This window comes from Tyto alba, unplaced genomic scaffold, assembly GCF_018691265.1.
Source record: "Tyto alba isolate M040663 unplaced genomic scaffold, T.alba_DEE_v4.0 Super-Scaffold_27, whole genome shotgun sequence".
Taxonomy (NCBI): domain Eukaryota; kingdom Metazoa; phylum Chordata; class Aves; order Strigiformes; family Tytonidae; genus Tyto; species Tyto alba.
The window spans coordinates 31,660,024-31,678,774 of NW_024881301.1; the positions used below are offsets into that span (position 1 = coordinate 31,660,024).

An 18,751-nucleotide genomic window follows, 5' to 3' on the forward strand; every position below is an offset into this window, starting at 1 on the left:
AAAAAAAAAAGTGAAAATGCCTGAAATATCTGCAAAGGTTCTACCAGCAACAACATCAGAATGGTTTTTGGAAGTCACATAACAGAAATAAATGCATGAGCAGCCCTGAATTCTTATCCAATTAAAATTTTAAACAGTAAAATAAGCCACAGTGGCAAATATATGGCAATAAACAACACCTTTTCAACCATCCTTCGCATAACCCTTAGATGAAGCAACTCATCACATCCAAAAGAAACATCACTATGAAATTTCCTTGAAAGTTCATTAAAACCATTGTACACATCATTGACCTTCTCATAGGTTTATAAGTACTTGCAAGTGCTCTATCACATCCCCAAAAGCTAGGCTATTACGAAACAAAAGGAGACGGGGTGGAGAAATGTATACAATACATTGATATTACCATAGTTCATATGTTGTCATTTGTAGGGAAGCCTATTTTGTGCAGAGAAATTGATTTCCATCCCACCCCTGCGTGTCTCAGGAGCATACAGATGACTTGAATTTATAAATTTACTAATGCACATTATCTCATGTCTCTTCTTTAAATTGTATGTTTTAATCTTACTCATTTTGAAGTAATCCTGGCACATACTTTCCATGCACAATAACTGCATAGCAGCTTTCATGGAAAGCATAAACTTGTTCTCATTTGCACTAGGAATATTTTGCAACATAAAAGTTAATCTCTAAATTCTTTCATTTCATCCACAGCAAGCATTATTTTCCAAAATTGATTAAGTTTATAGGAAATACTTGGCACTACCACTTTTTATTACAGTACTCCAAATTGCTTCAGTTAATATTAATTAATTAAAAAAATATAAAAATGTGATGTAGTGTCATGGGGGTTTCATTTGCCAGTTTTCTAAATGTCAGAAAGAGACCAATTTACTCAACATTACCAAGTTAGCACTTGTCTTAATTATAGACAAATATTACAGACACACACTGAATCCCTGGTCTAGCTATTAGATGATGCCTTTAATACCTGGTAACAAGACGGTGAAGTTGAACTGGGGCTTCCAAAAGATGTCACTTCAGTTTTCTTTCACCATAAACTCCAACCACAGAAGAGCTGACTGTCAAAAACAAAAATACAAGGATGCCAAAATAACATGATGCCATTAAAGACACAAAGGTACCTGTGATCCTATTTTCATTCACATGCTAGGATTCCCACCTGGAATACCTATCTGTAATGCCAGCTTGAGAGGAAATCAGCATCTCATAGGAGATGCAGCATGGCCAAGGAGCCAAAGGAGTAAGAAGCACCTGAACTAGCCTTCAAGATAACAAGTAACGTTTTCAGAAAATAAAAGTTTGGGTTTGTGATATTATTTGTTCTGTTCTGTTGCAGTAAGGAGTCAAAAATAGAGAGAAGTGGGCAAAAGGACAAATTTTCTAATAATCTCTTCAGGCAGGTCAGCTGGTTAAGGATACTCTTACTGTTCTTTATTGAAGGAGAAATACCTTGAGTTGGCCTTTGAAATCTAGCAAATGTTGGCAGAAAACTTTTGGCTAGGTACTAAGGTTATTAATGATAAAAAATGTATCCTGAAGCTCAGGCAAGTATGTGCATATATTTCAAGCTTACTGCTGTTACAGAAATTGGCAGCTCTGAGATCCAGTTGAATAAAGACTATCATTCTCCTCCAGTTTTTTCGTTACTAGACTCTCCAGTTCCATTCCTTCAAGGTTTTTAAACCGTCTGTTCTCTGCACAACATTTTAATACGCTCTTTTGACAGGGTACCCTAGTAAGGCAGCATTATTATTGTAACTGCCCCATCTGTTCTGCTCCCTCTCCCTTTTTTTTTTTTTTTAAAAAAAAAAAATCAAAAAAGAAAAAACCCTCTAAAATGCAAAGAGCACAACTTTAAGGAAAGAGGTCACCTTGGAGCTCTGTACATAGAAAGATGACATTTCTGGAAATCCTTATTGAGGCCTATTATTTTATTCATCTGCAAACTGCTGCCACACCACTGTCCTAACTGCTGTTCCAATTCCACAACCCTCTTTTTAATTTTTTTCCTTTTGCAACAGCAGTAGAACTAATAGAGAGCGCACTCCTGGCTCAGACACAAGCAAGTTATCATGATCTTAATGGGTTATGCTGCCAAGCTGAAGTAGCCATCTGCCTGCATGCTTTTAGCCCACTTCAGTTATGAGATAACATAATTTAGCTCAATCTTCAGCGTAAGAGCTAAATGTGAGATAACATGACTTAGCTCAAATCTGAAACTAAACTGCATTATGTCTCAATTTGACAGGCAAAGCATGAGCCCAACTAATGGATAGCAAAGGTTAGCTGAAGGGAGGAAACCTGTTAAGCCATTACAACTCAATCATGCTAATGAAAGGTTTAATCTAATGTGCTTTACAGCACATCCGCAGCTGTAAGTGCAGTTAAGGATGCATTCATGAACAGTTACTCTGGCTCAGATGAGGCACAATGATTCACAAAGCTGTGTAGTTCATTCGTGGTGCATGATAGATCACGTAAATTTTGTATATACAAAGTAGCCAGATTTTGTTCTAGAATAAGTCAAACCAACCTGGACAAACATGTATAATATTCAATAACAGAGTACCCTCCTTCTTAGAGGAAGATACTAATCTAGGGTTAATAAATGGACTTATATCTAGCTTGCAGGAGATTTATTTCATCTTCAAATGTGGGGATCCTGTTTGCAAAGTAAATAAAAATAAAAACTATGTCCAGTTTTATCGTACTAGGTTCCAGGGTTGCATCCAGTGTTCAATAAGCTTGTGATGGATCTCCACCACATCCTGAGACCATACAATAATTGGCTATATCTCAAAGACAGAGGTGACTCTTTAATTTTTAAAAGAAAGTGGTACGTGTAAAAAATTACCATTTTTATTTTATATATATTCATATTTAATAAATTCATGCCTCAGTACACTATGATGCATAACACGTTTTTTTCTGTGCAAAATGATCCTTTAAGAATTTTTAATCTGAATGTTAAAATATAACAAAAAAGACAGCTTCTCTTGTATTAAGCTGCTGTGTCTCTGAGAAACAATTATTCTCTTTTCAAAGGGTTCTTATTTGCTCAGATACATTCCCTGTATTTACCTGAAATTTTCCAACAATACTACGTTTTTCTTGTTGCAGTGAAAAACACCTCAACCTATTCTAGCTTTTTGGTTGTTTAATAGTATAGCAAGGCTTACTTTATTTTTAAATAAAGGGTAGTATTCTTGACCAAGCATACCCTACGCTTACTCTACTGACTTCAGCAGAGGTACAACAAAGATAAGTCTGGTCCATTATGCCAAAGTGATTCAGAGCCAAATTATGATGAATTATCGGGCAATGGGAGTTTAAAAAGAGCCAAGGCTTCTGTTCAGAATGAATACTAATAAGGCTAGAAACCAGCAACATAAATTACTACACCTGCAGAAAACTCTACTGATTGAGAATCCAAATAACCACATAAAATAATGCATCTGTGTACTAATCTTTCTATAAGAACACGTAGCTACCACTTACAATAGTAGCATTAGCTTCAGAGTTTCCCCCAATTTTTATGTAAAAATAAATAAATAAATAAATCAGTGTTTTAAAAAAAAAAAAAATAAAAAAAAAAATACAAAAAAACACACCAAAAAAGCCTTAAATATGTATGGATAACCAAGAACTTTCCCTCTCCCACCATGGCGTGCTGGCTTTAATCAATTGTTTTAATTCTAATTTAGAAGTAAAGATACATGCAACCTTGTAATGTCCATTATTCTAATCTGTTGACTCTTGTTGGACCAAAATATATTTCCTACACATGACATATTCAGATTCCTAAGATTTTTTTTTTCTGCTCAGGGTGCCTCAGCACAAGCTATTCTGCCATTCCTCTTCCTTCTGCCATGTATAGTAATACTGAAACTTTATTCCATTGTTTTCTCTTTCACCTTTCAATCGTAACTTCAATGGTGTAGTGCAAATCTCTTAACAAAAGCACTGATTTTCTTCTTGTTTTCCTTCTGCATAAAACTTACAAGTTCTGGAGTCAGCTCACTAAACATTCCTAACAATTAAAGCATAACAAATGAAAACTGTGAGGAAAGATGCTGTTATAGAGTAATTATTCAGTATTAGTAGTGTGTGTGAAATTATAAGCAGGCTTTTATGTTATTTATTCTTTTATTTACATGACACAGCAGAGAACTTGTATGCTGTATTGTTGCATATCATAAAATTTAAAGTTATAGCCTGCATTTCTCATATTAAATGCCCAATTAAGAGCTCACAGTCTGGCTCAGTATTACCTGATCTACAGTGAAGAGCAGAATGTTTCATATTGGGTTAGCACTGGGAACACCACTTGGGCAATTGCATGGGCAAGGATAGCTGCTTTGCTTTTGAAAAGAAAGCAGCCCCCAAAGAGGATAGCAGTACATTATGCAATTTCAGTATCTTTTTCAGTTAACAGGGAACACACCCAGTGATAATTTTTTCTCCCCAGTGGGTATGAAAACACTTCCATGCCCAGCACTAATTTTAAACTATTACAGGTCTGACAGTATGTAGTACATCTAGACTTTTCTGGCTAATTGATTAAACTCTACCATTTGTCTACATGAATACCTTCTCTTTGCCTAATAATGCGAAACATTTTACAATGTAGTACTCTTCCCAAAGCTGAAAGCTTAATCTAAGTAATGAGCAGCATTCATCACAGTCCAATGGGGACAGTCAAGTTTCAGACAATGGAACCAATTTAAGTTTTTTTAATGAGTATTTCTGGTGAATACGAGTGATTTTCTTCTTAGGTACAAGATCACTAGGTATGAATATCTGCTAGATATACCTGTCACTAAGAGAGGCTTTTTGCTGCCAGACTTCCTCAATTAACTCAAGGGAGGTAGAAAAAGGCAGCCTTCAAATATAGCTGTCATAAACCAAGTGAATTTGCATAATTTACAATTTTAATATACAACAATTAGCCAAATTAAGTTCTGTCTTGTCAAAAATAATTTTTGTTTACAAAAGCATAGCTGACCTTGGGATAAGTAGAGCACTTACATTTCTTATTAACTGCTCCAGCCAGAATGGACGTCCTGGCAGGAACAGCACTAGCTTGAGATTCAGTAAAGTCATTAAAGTAGACCACATCTCACATAGTTTACAAACATCCAATGACCATCTCGAAGACCAAATCTTCACAATAGCAGTTTATTTTTTCCCCTCTTACATATTCCAAAAGTTTTATGTAATTTACCAGTAAATTTGCCTCTTGCTTCTGTTTCTACACACAACATGTTTGCTCCCAAAGAAGCTTTACACTGTATATGCAGTAACTGAAGCTTAAAAACATATGAACAGAGGGAGTGGAGTGGGGAGAGACTCCCCTTAAACACATCTCAGACCAGGACCATTTTTATCCCTTAAATGGTTAACACTCACTATTCTACAAGTCATTACAGTAGCTTTCAGAAAGTTTCCTTCTATCCCAAAACAAAATCTTTAATGTATGTTCATGCATATGTATATGTACCTTTGCAGGCACTATGTAGATTTTCAGAATTCAACCTCTTAAACCTATATTCACAGGTTGAAAAACATGTGGATTGACCTTTCCAAATATTTGATTACACAAATTCTTCAGTGAGAGCTGCTAGATACTTTCCTCCACTAAACTGTTGAGTAAGTCAGCCATCTTCAACACCTAAATAGAAAATAAAGTCAGGGTTTGAAGGTAGTCATAACACTTGCATATAAAGGCCTCTTAAATCCTGGAGGGTTGAGTGAACATTAAGGAAGAAATCATGTCACAGGCAGTTAAGCATAATAAAACCAGGTGGAGACTTCGAAAGGACAAAACATATATTCCAAAGATAGAATATACAGTAAGCTGCAACACTTGTTTCGGTAGCATCAAAATAAAGAGAAGCAAAACCGTCATCATCCAATTCTAACTGAATTATTTGACTACCTTACAGAAAAATTATTACAAAGTGCAGTATGCAATCAATATATGTTTCTATAATAAATCACAAGAAATCATAGTAAGAGTCAAAGTATTTTCACAAGAGGCAAAACTTTGGTGCAAAGCTGACATAGGAATGCTATGTAACTAAAATGTGGTAACATAGATTCACCAATAGCATCCATGAAAAGGAAGTTTGAAGCAAAACTAAAAACAGAAACAACATCTCTGGGCTCCCAAATGTTTTTAAAGGAACTAAAAATACTTGAATACACCAAAGACTAGTTCTACTTTGTTTTCCAAAAGTCAGGACTCAGACAAAATTTACTGCATTGTTCTTATCCTTTAATTTTTCTATATTACCCCTTAAAAATCTTCCTGTCCCTTTTAATTGAGGAAGATTTCTACTAAAGAAACAAAGTTCCTTAAACAGTTAACACATTTATTGGTTTTCAGTTATAAGACCCACAACATTATCCTTTCAGAATGCCTTTTCAATTATATCCCTCATGCCAAATAGGTCACATTAGTAAGATGGTTCTACAAAATGATCAATGACATACTTAATGATGACATTTAAAGTTGATTTAACTCAAAAACAGTTTTCACATTTTATATTTATTGTCTACAGATGATTTCCACATCAGGTATCCTCAGCTTTCAAGTATAATTACTTTTCTCCTACTGCTAATAACAGTAAGCTACCAAATTTGAACTTAATACAAAGGATATCTTCTACTAGATATAGAAGACAAAGTCATGTAACCCTTAAGGCCTTAGAAAATAACACGGCAGCTTATTTTTTCAAATTTATAGCTGTTTGCTAGATAGGACACCAATATTCAGGAGATTTACAGTGGAAGAGACTTATGGAGGAAGGACAAAAATTTACTTCTTTTAAGTGAAATAAACTGATGAATCAAAATTTTAGTTACAGCCTTGAATTAATGCTGGTGGTTTATCCATTCTAGAAGATAGCCTGCAAAACAAGATGAGTTTAAATATATACATACACCAGTCACCCTTTTAGCCAGGGCTAAAGAGAACTAGGACTGTTCCAAAAAGGACATCAAGTTACAACATAGATTTAAAGGGAGATATTCTCTCAATCTAGCTATAACTAGCTTTCTGAAAATTGATCATAGAATATGATACACATTTTCCAAACCTTTGCAAATATTACAAAACAACCATGTATTTTATGCATCCAGATTTCTATTAGTTCGTCTGCAGCAGGATACCACATCAGCAATGGCTTTGAACTAGATCTGCCTAGACCGTTTTTTTTTCCTACAGTAAATTCCCATAAACCATCAAAAGGCTTAAAAAAAAAAAAAAAAAAAAAAAAAAAGCCATATCTCACTAGATTATACTAGAATAAATATCTTTGCAAAATAATCTAAGCAACTAAGACAGACAGCAACAGTAAGGTTTTATGTGCAAGTCTTCTCCCTATCAACTATACATAGAGCCTTGCTATCAACGACTTATAACAAGACCTCATAAGGTCACTATGGTTTTATCACCCCTAATGGTCCCTCATCTGTTTCCAGTCTCTGAGCTGGCTGGCTCTATTTGTCCCTCTCCCCTCAGACCTTGAGCTCCCAGGTCTTTGAAGTCTCTATCCCACTCTCTACCAGCACCCAACAAGCTCTCCCACAAGCATACAAAAGCTTCCCACTCTCCCAGAAAGGTCACCTGGCCCAGTTACTCCAAAGTAACTCAACATACAAACTGAGACCAAATCCCATTCCCACAGAGATGCATGGTGACCTACAGAAAACTCTCTTTGAGTACAACCTTCACTGAAAATTCTTGTAGGGTGAGATCTAGGACTTTATCCACCTTGCTTAATGTTTTAAATATGAAAGCTTGTCCTTCAGTTCCACAGGTATTTCATATAAAACCACAGTTAACTACTTAGAGATAGAAGAAATTGCTCAGCTCTCAGGAGAAATCCATATTTCCCTCCCCAGCACTACTAATGGAGCTGAATATTTGAAGTATTTCTATTGACCTCAACAAGACTTACTTTCCTTCATTTGCTCAGAGTAATTAAGCCTTTTCCTTTAGGAATGTAACACCTGACTGTAGATACTGAAGTGTCAGTATTTTGACCAGATACTTTAATTAAAATATTTTAAAGCACATAGGTAAGCATTAAAGCACTTCAGCTTACATGATATTTTTTTTATCTATCCACAACCTATAGGCTACAGGTTCATCCCAAACCCACTCTGCTTTAAAACCTACATCTTTCTTTACTGTGCTGTCCCACAGTTCAGTGAATTAATACATAAAGTCACGACAAACCTATTCAATTTTGCAGATGCATAAGCAGAAAGGCATAGCACCTATAACAGGTCAGGCCTGGGCAGGTGCCCTGATGGGAGCTGAAATAGGGCCCCCAGTCTCATGGGTGGAGTGAGGTCCCAAGTGAGGCTGCTCAGGGCCATTAATGCCCATTAGTGCTCTCAGGGCACTGATCTTCAGCTCCGTATCTATCAATCATGTAGGGGTTTTTTCATCAGAGGGTTTTTGTAAAGCATAATTTTAGGTTTCCTTCTCACAAAATCATTTTCCTTAATTCATAACTTCCTATCTTGGTTCAAGGGGAAAAAGGAGTTGCTGCTAACGTAAAAAATGTACCTAAGCACACTACATTTTTATCATCCACAGAATGATAAAAACCTTATTGCTTTCCAGAAAAAGCCAGTAACTAACACAGAAATTAAATTCACCACAGCAGTTATAATGTAATGACACAGTGTAATAAATTTCAGATGCTACACAAATCAACCCTGGTTATTAGAATAATTTTTCATAGCTCAAATTGCACTTTTTCATTTAGTCCAGGTCACCAGTATATCTCTCCACCTTTTTCTCATGTGAGCTGCATCTACTGAAAATAGATGGCTTAGAGTTGAGGTTCTACTTTTTTCACTTTCTGGATGCATGAGCCTCCATGCATCTCTGAGACACTGTAGACACCTGCCCATCCCTCAGTAGGCATTTTCAAATGAAATGAAAGAGAAGCAAACACCAAGAAATCAGAAGTTGATAAGCCATTTGGTTAGTCTAAGAACCATTGCTGAGCTTTCTCTTCTGTTGGTTCCTGCTCTGTCAGGGTTAGTGTTGTACAGCTGGTGACTAATGATTCATTTATGAATAATAACTTTGCTATTCTTCACAATTGTTAGTAAAAAGTCACTTGAGCTTTTAAAATGTTGCTGTTTCCCTTTCCTTTGTTGTAATATATTATTCAACTGATGAAACATGCAATTTAAAAAGAAGGGTTTTTTTTTTTGTTAGGTACCTGAAATCAAAATGGTATTTGGTTTGCAATGTGATTAGTAGATGAGAGAAAGGTTATTCTACCTATTTTCCTATAAGAGATGAACATAGTTTATACAGAACATTTTAATTATGTGTATTTTCAAAAAAACAAGAAAAGAAAAAGGAGCAGGTAACAGATGAACTTGTAATCAGTAAAACTGTGAAAGTGTAGTCTCTGTATATATCATATTGAAATTATTGCACAAGGGTGGTGTGCTATTGTAAATCTTTTAGGTTCTGTATAGTCTCTGTGTCTTTATTTATTTTATCTGCCTCTGAATGTGTGGGATATTCACCCTAACAAGGGGGATTACAAGCAAGAGAAGGGGCCAACTGTCATGACTGTGCCATGTTTTTAGCTTATTTGTTGGAGTTTTTTTCAGAGTTTTTCAGAGTTTCTAGCTTTTTTTGCATGAACTAGAGATACTAACAAGTGGTTTGCCTGTACAGAAATCCCTACTCTGAATGAGGCTCATCTCATTTTGGCACAAATGAATTTTACATTTTTAAAGAATGGACACATGAAATGTAGGTGTTCTTCAAAATGGGGAACCTTAAATATATACCAGGAATAAAATAAATTTAGTATCAAAATACTTAGGGTTATTTACTTTTGAGGTGAATTATTACAGCCAAAATAGAGAACTAGGTATAAAAATCTCTATACAGCTTTCAGAACCAGACTCATTTTGGCATATATTTGAACTAAAAAAAAAAAAAAATAATACCATATGCTATAAGACTGTGCTCCAAACCTCTTTTACACTTGGGTAAAATTATTCACAGTAGTATGTAGGTCACCATAATAGCCGACATAATAAAGGTTAACAGCACAGAAGCTCAGCACCACCCAAACCAGCACATTTAGAAAGAGCATTGTAGTGTGCTCTATGTAAACTAAGGACATTTCCATGTGATCTGAACAATGTTCATGCTTTGCATTAGTTTTTACCTACACAACGGCCTTCTTATCTCATGCCTACGTTTGATAGAGGCCTCCTACAAAATGTCAATAAAAGTAATTGCTCAATAAAACATAATTGTTCATGTTCTTCAGCACGAGGCTTTGCTTACAGACACAGACAGTTACAGGCAAAACAGTGTGCTATAACTGCTAGGAAAGGCACAGATACTGTGTGTGGTACATATAAAAAAAATCATTATTTTATGTTTATTAGTCCCAAGTATAAAATCAGTCATTCATATTTGAAATAAGTCTCTGTAAGTATACATGTGGCTGTAACACCCTCATAAGCACAAAGAGAGGGTGCCAAAATCTTGTCAGGCCTGGTTGTTGTTGCTTCTGACTTTAAAAAGAATCCAAATCAGGTTTCTAAATGAAGAATTTTCCCCCGTGCCAGTCAGGTTTCCCTTCCTCTACAGCAATGCTCCTACTGTAGTACACGTTATAAGTAAGGTAATAATGCTTCCCCTAGTCTCATCAGATAGAAAAGTACTCTTTTCATTCATCACCTATAGTTTGTTATAGCATCAATTAAATACTTTGGGAAAGATTTCATAATCCTCATGCAATCCCTGCCAACCTGGGTTATCCCCACCCTCTGAAAGTACCCAAATTAAAACAGTGCCCAGAGCCCTCACGTTGTTTCCCTTTGTAGGAGAAAACTCCACAAGACCTCATGCTCCCAGCCCTCACTGAACCTACAAATCAGGTATGCTTACTTGGGACATTTTTTTTTATGAGACATTGCAATACATCTTAACATAGGCATGCGTTCACATAGCCCATCTTCATTAATATAAATCTATTTCCCCATCTAAGAGGTGGCTGTGTTTTCTGCAACATCAAAACTCCCAGAGAGGTTCCCAGAGAGCCCATGAAAGTTAAACCAGGTAGTCTCATGGCAGCCGTCAGTATCTGGCTTTGTTAATGAGACTGCTATCCTTCTTGCATCCTCCCTGAAAAAAAAAACTTACCTCTTTTCATCTTTTTGATACAGTTTTAAAACATACCAGAAAGATAATTATTTATAAATCCAAACAATTTTATTGTGATGTTGCAGACAGACCAGGTTCATAAATTCCTTCTATAAGAATATTAGAAAATAGCTTTCTTCCTTTCAAAACAGCAGTAGAAACAAAACACCAAAGAATAAATTAATTTCTACTGCAAAAGACAAACATAAGTCTTCCTTTTCCCACTGGAATTTTGAACACATTAGTTTGCTGTTCACTCAGGAATCCCCTCCGGTTATGTACCCTCCACCCAATTCTTTCTACTAGAAATGATGAAACATTTGTAATACATACATCCCAAAAAGGCAGTTTATTGTTGTTAAAATAATTGGAAATCTACCTTTCATCACTCATTGACATGTTTCTTATTATCTGTCATAGAATTCAGAAAGTTACATATTTATGACCAAATCTGGTAGTGCACTCCAGATTTATATACCAAACACAGTCTCCTCCAATTTACAGCTTCAGTCAACACATTTAATACAGTGCATACATTTCCAATTATTCTTCCACTGTAGCAAGGCAAATACCAGCTAAAATGCAAATTAGCTGCTAAACATACAGCCCAACCCCACACCCAGAGCTTTCATTAGATGACTCTAGAGAGGAATTTATAGATCAAGTTAGCTGACTAGTAATTGACTTATCTTAATTTTTTATAGGTTAATTTTGCCAAAACCAGAAACACATCTGTTTCAAATAATTCAAGGTAATTCACTTAAATTATTATTCAGTCTGAAATGACTCAGCAGTTTCAAGGAATGTTCCTTATGCACGTTGTCTCTGGGACTAATCCCATAATCAGCATCAGAAAACTCAGCATTTTAACAGCCGAACTGTTAGGCATTGATAATTTTTGAAGGTCTGGTCTTAGATTTAACCAAAACCTACTGAGAGTAGGGGGAGGCATTCTTTCCAATCTTCACTGTATCCAAACACGAATATTAGAATATTTTCTGTAAAACACATATGAAAGTATATCTATCAATATACCAATTAACATGCCCACTTTTGTGTTAAATAGTAAGATGTGTATTACTCAGATAGCTGAACTGCTCCACAATTGTCTCTGGCTTTCCTCACCCAGAGTAATATTTTAACACTTATGTCTATAACATTCGAAAAGTGTGGTTTCCTGAAAAATATCTGACTAATCCTGTTCACTTCAATATCAGTTCACAGTATTGACAGTATGACTAGAAGTGTGAGGGAAAGGTAGGAAGAACAGAAGCATTGAAGTTACCTGGAGATTTCAGTTCATTAGATCATAATTCAAATACACTTCCCTTAGATTTAAATTATTTTAATAACAGGAAAATAAATAACTAAAGGTTAATAAGATGAAGGGGATCATAGGATACCAGATTGTAAGGGACCTCAAGGGTCATCTGGTCCAACCTTGTTAAAGCCCAGTCTAGGCAAGATTGGCCAGCTGAATCTTAAATGTGTCCAGTGTTAGGGAATTCACCACTTCCCTGGGGAAATTATTCCAATGGCTGATGGTTCTCATTGTGAAACATTTTCCTCTTGTGTCCAATCAGAATCTCCCCAGGAGTAACTTGTACCCATTACACCTTGTCTTTTCCATGTGACTCCTTGTAACAAGGGAGTCTCCATCTTCTTTGTAGCCACCCTTTACATACTGGAACATGGTGATGAGGTCTCCCCTAAGCCTTCACAACTGAACAAACCCAGCTCTCTCAGCCTTGCCTCACCCGACAAACTTCCCAGTCCCTTGATCAACTACGTGGCCCTTCTCTGGACCCTCTCCATCCTGTCCATATCTTTTTTGTATAGCAGGGACCAAAATTGAACATGGTGTTCCAGGTGTGGCCTGACAAGCACTGTGTAGAGTGGGATAATGACTTCTTTCTCTCTGTTGGGTGATGCCCTTGTCAATGCAACCCAGCATCTTGTTGGCTTTCTTTGCTGGAGTAGTACACTGTTCACTCATCCACCACGACCCCCAGGTCCCTTTCCACAGACCTGCTCCTCAGACAGGTAGATCCTAGTCTGTGTTGAACTTCTAGATTATGTTTTCCCAGGTGAAATACCTTACACTTGTCTTTGTTGAACTTCATAAGGTTCTTGTCAGCCCACTGCTATCTATATCTTCCTGCAGGGTGGGTCTCCCTTCCTAAGTGTCCACTTCCCCACTCAGTTGGGTATCGTCAGCAAACTTCATCAGGGCACACTTGATCCCATCATGCAGATCACTTATGAAGATATTAAACAGTGTTGGGCCCAATACTGATCCCCGTGGAACCCCACTTGTGACAGGTTGCCAGTTTGAAAAGGAGCTATTTACCACCTCCCTCTGCCAGCCAGCTCCCCACCCACTGCACAGACCACTTGTATAGACCGTAACACACCAGTTTCTCTAGGAGGAGGCTGTGGGGAACTGTATTGAAAGCCTTGGAGAAATCCACGTAGACAATGTCCATCGATCACCCCACTTTTTAACCCTCACAGGTTACTTTGTTGTAGAAGGTGATCAGGTTTGTCAAGCATAATTTGCCCTTGCTGAATCCATGTTGCCTTTTTCCAATCACATGCTTCATTTGATTTGTGATAGTCCCCAGGAGGATTCATTCCATAACTTTCACAGGGACTGAAGTAAGACTGATGGGTCTACAATTTCCTGGATCCTCCTTTAAGGCCTTCTTGTAGATGAAGGTGACTTTAGCCTTCTTCCAGTCTTCTGGGATGTCTCCCAGTCTCTACAATTTTACAAAGAACCCATCGATTTGTAGGGGTCAAGCTCCTGTAGTAGTTCATACACCAACTCTTCTTCCACCAATAGTGGGGCTGTGTTTGCAGCAACCTGGGTTTTTGTTCCCAGGTCCTGGGGCCCAACAGTGCTGGTAAAGACAGAGGTGAAAAAAGTGTTGAGAACCCCTGCCTTCTCAGCATTGTTGGTGACTAATTCACCTCTCCTGTGTAACAGTGGGCCAATATTTTCCTTCTGCTTCTGTTTGTTGTTTTTGTACCTGAAGAACCCTTTCTTGTAGTTTTTGACATCTCTGACCAATTTCAATTTCAGCTGAGCTTTTGTTTTTCTAAATACATCTCTGCACACCCTGGCAATGCCCTCATAGATCTCAATGGGTATTCGTCTGCTTTTCCATCTCTGGCACAATTCTCTTTTGTTTTTGAACAGACTCAGAAGCTCGCATTTAAGCCAAGTGAGTCTCTTGCTCCGCTTACTTCCCTTACCTTTAAAGAGGATGAACTGGTTTTGTGCTTCCAGGAGAGCGTTCTTGAAAAACTTCAAGAACTCACTAGCTCCTTTATCCTCCATGGAAGCTTCCCATGGAATTCCTCCCAGCTGAGCTCTGAGCGATCTGAAGTCTGCAGTTCTAAAACCTAAAACCTTTATCTTAGTACTAACCTTCAGCATCCTCAGCAGGATCCCAAACTCCACAATATAGTGATCACTGCAGCCAAGGCTATCAATAACCAAGGCATTACAGATCAGGTTTTCTTGGTTTGTGAGTACCAAGCCCAGATGTGCCTCATTCCTGGTAAGCACATCTAATGTTTGTCTGAGAAAGCAGTCCTCTACTTTTCCCAGGAACTTGATGGAGGACATGTGAGCTGATGTGTTGTTCTCCCAAAAAATGTCTGAATAGTTGAGGTCACCCATACGAACCAGGTCCTGTCAACCTGAAGCTTGCTTAAGTGAAGAAATATTGTTCTGTTGCCCTTATTGTCTTGGTTTGGAGGTCAGTAGCAGATACCTACTGTAAGATCTTCCTTGGAGACAATCCCTCTGATCTTGATCCACAGGCATTCTATAGGGCTTCCACAATTGCTGTAGTTGACTTCTATACATTCAAGGTTCTCCTTAACATAGAGCATGCCTCCTCCACCTCTTCTTCCCTGCCTGTCTTTACAAAGTAGCCTACAGGCATCCACTGTGATCCTTCCAGTCGTGTGAGTTGTCCCACCATGTTTCAGTTATTTCTGCGATATCATAACTTTCTGTCTGGCTGCAGAGCTCCAGTTCCTTCTGTTTGTTCCTCAGGCTGCATGTGTTGGTATACTTACACTCGAAGTGGTTGGTCTTCTGATTCACACCTTGGAAGGCAGCTAGGAACATTTGTCACTGTTCTGGTTGGCCTGGCTTATCCCCCAATTGGCTGCAATAGCATGAGTATCACCACTTTGCACCCCACTCCCTGAGTCCTTCAGTTTAAATCCCACCTCACCAAGCTGGCCAGCCTGCTGCCAAAGATTCCCTTGCCTCTTCTAGACATGTGGATCCTGTCCCTCCCTAGCAAGCTATAGTAATTACTGTTCCATTGTCATAAAAGGCGAAGCCCTCACTATGCCACCAGCCATGAAGACAAAAGTTGATTTGCATTATATGTCTATTTCTGGCTGCACCCTTTCCTCTAACTTGTAAAATGGAAGACAAGATAACTTGGGCACCAATATTTTTTGCTTGCAGTCTTCCTTGATTCTGCCCAGGTTCCAGCTTATGGTGTCAATTGAAATACAAGACGCTGAGTGGCAACCAACCAGGAAAGATTCCTCCTCTCAAAGCAAAAAGTGGACATTTCTGCTTCAGAAGGAAAAAAAAAAAAAAAACAAAAACAAAAACAAAACCAACAACAACAACAACAAAATATTTATAAGTGTGTTTTTTCCAATAATTTATTTTCTCGGTAATCCAATATACCAAATATTTTTGAACTTCTTTTGAACCAGAACTTCTAGGCACTTCGTCAGATCAGATGTTAATTTCAGCAGTCTGAAGACATGTTCTTAACATACAAGAGGTACTCATTAACACCATTAAAACCTGAAAGATGCTTTTATTTGCCAGGTATTCCAAGGTACATTTCTGTTGATAGACTGTAATTATCTTCATGTAAAAGTCAAAGCACATCAAACATACAACTGCGTCACACTTATACCTTCTTCCAATTCATATAATTCCTTTCAAAGAACTTGGCTATATTGCATCGTAAATCCTTCATAAATCTAGCTGAACCTTTTTTAGCATTTGTATGATAATCTGCCTTTTCTTATTTAGGAATGTTTTGTCTCTCCTGTTTCACTCACAATGAAAATGACATTTTAAGGCAGCTACAAAAAGTAACTTCCAGTTATAAAAGTAGCAACCTGTGAGTCAAAGCAGTTGTGTTTTATTCCCAGTTCTTTCTGTAACCTTTCCTGCAAACTAGGGCAAGTCACATCAAATCTCTCTTTTCTTTTGTTTACTCTCTTGATTTACTCTTCTGGAAGCTCCTCTGAGAAGAGACTTTCCATGTACCTACCAGCGTCCCAAGGAGGCCTCACTCTCACTAAGGTCTTCTGGGTCTTTCATGTTAGATTCTGACATTCTAAATAATGAATAAGAAATACTATTTTTTTATGGTTTATAAATACACATGGGTGAAGTGTTAACTTTTCTCTCTATAAAACAGCCATGATTTTCAGAATCTGGTATTGCAGGACTACCACAGAGAAAAAGAATACTCAACATGGAGGAAAGATACTCAAACCCAAGCAATTAATATCACTGCCTTAAAGAAGAGGTCCCTGTATGAAAATTAGAGATACAGAGAAAGAAAAAAAGTGAACTTGTTTACATCTCTTCTTCCTGTCCTTGAGGGCATAAGCAAATATTACAGAGGAAAGACCTTATCTGAGATTCTGGTTTTATTCTGGCACTGGGAAAGAAATTGAGTTTTAATTTTCTGTCACAATGTAGTGGAGTTAATTAGTTTCCAAAAAATAGGAATGCAACCATTCCTGTTTAAGATGTGTACTGCTGTTCAAATGTTTTGATCTCAGTTATGGAATACGCTGATTGTTCTCTGAAATTGTAACAATTCAATTTATCCTTTACTCAACCCTCAGACTACAATTTCCAAGGAAATTCTCAGCTCATCTCCATTAAGGCAAACTATGTTGTTCTTTGTTTTCCCCATTTATTTGTCTTACCCAGGCTGAATATAATTTAAGACATCTCTTGAGACAGTAGTGGCAGGGGGAGAAGAAACAGAGGCAGAGAAATAAGAGAAGAAATGAGACAGAAATCGTGCTAAATTAATTCTGTCCACAGAAAAGCTCTGAAAACAGTTATATTCTCATCTAGGTTAGGAAGGGAATATTGCTTTTTGTATATAATACAATAAAGTTGTACAATTTTAAAATGTACTTGGCAACTCAGTACTGAATTTTCTCTTATCAGTTACAATTTAAGGACCTGAACTGTTTGCCTAAGGGACATATCATGGTTTTCTGTACCAGTGTTTGAGGTATTTTTTCCACTATGTATGGGAGACCTTGTGCAGAAACAGGCTCAGAATCTTCTCTAATTCTTAGGCTCAAAATAAGCAAACCTCTATAGATATATTTAATTAATGGGTTCAAGAACAATGAGTCTAGATTAATATAATAAAAAGAAACTACTGAAAGCAAGCTGTAAAGACAACTGTGTTAAGATCATTTACCGTAATAAGAAGCTGGAAATCTTGGGTATTTTTTCTGAACAAAAGAAGGCAGCTGAAAGCCATTTTCAGGGAACAGCTCAAGCATCAAAATTGAGCAACAATTTAAAATAGCATCACTTCCTCCACCGATGTAAGTTCAGTGGCTTCAGCTTTACAAAGTGAATTCTTCCCAGGGGAAATAAATGGTATTCAGGTGACATCTGATGTAAAGAAAGATTTGTAAAAATATACACATGGACAGGCCAAAAACATTTTTAAATGTTTCAACAGAGGCATTTTTGTTAACAAATGAGCCGTGATATTAAATGTTGGATGTTTCACAATTGTGAAGACTTTTTACAAGTCTGGGGCTACCAAAAGTGCTGACGTGTGGCTCAGGCAGCTGCTCAGAGTAAAAAGATGGGAAACTAGGAAAAGGGACCCGGAAAGACTGCTTCAGGAGTGCCTTGTTAGCAAGGGACTACGTACAGGTTTTCACTCAGATAGCAGAAACATTCACTGAAAAGGCAGCTGCAAAGCTTATCCAGGGCAGCCAAGAGCTGGGCCAGCAAGGTGGGGCAGCACGAGCACGCCAACACGGGATGAAGCAGGGTCAGGCTGCCAGTGGAAGCCGCAGCCAAGCGACCTGAACCACACAGCCAGCTGCTGCCAGGATCTGGCCTGGGGCAAGAGGGGCAGGAGATGCCACAGGGACCTGAAAATCACAAACTGAGAGAAGGCTATGGCCAAAGCAGTGGGAAGCAAAGAGCAGCCCCACTAATAGCCTTGCCAAGAAGGGGACTATACGTAGTTTTAGATTTCAGGAAAGCAATTTTCGGGATGGCAAATCATCTCATTGCACTGTAAATTATCCTGGTGCCCTTCCCCCTCAATAAATTACTTTTCATCAAATCAATCAATTCATGTCTGGAAGTGGAAAAAAGGTAGCTAGCTTACTGAGCTCCAGACAGCCCAGTTTAATTTCCCCAAGATTCTGAGGAAGGCTGAAGCTAGCATTTATCATTGATCC

General features: G+C 37.6%; 1 long non-coding RNA gene across 1 annotated transcript in view; it reads right to left on the minus strand.

The window, feature by feature from the left end:
- Positions 1-18,751, minus strand: part of LOC116963248 — a 133,675-nt gene that overhangs the window by 80,769 nt on the left and 34,155 nt on the right. The window contains exons 2-3 of the long non-coding RNA XR_004408049.2: positions 5,528-5,698; positions 995-1,085 (exon numbers count right to left, since the gene is read on the minus strand). This is a non-coding gene — a long non-coding RNA (uncharacterized LOC116963248). The remainder of the gene's footprint in view (positions 1-994; positions 1,086-5,527; positions 5,699-18,751) is intronic.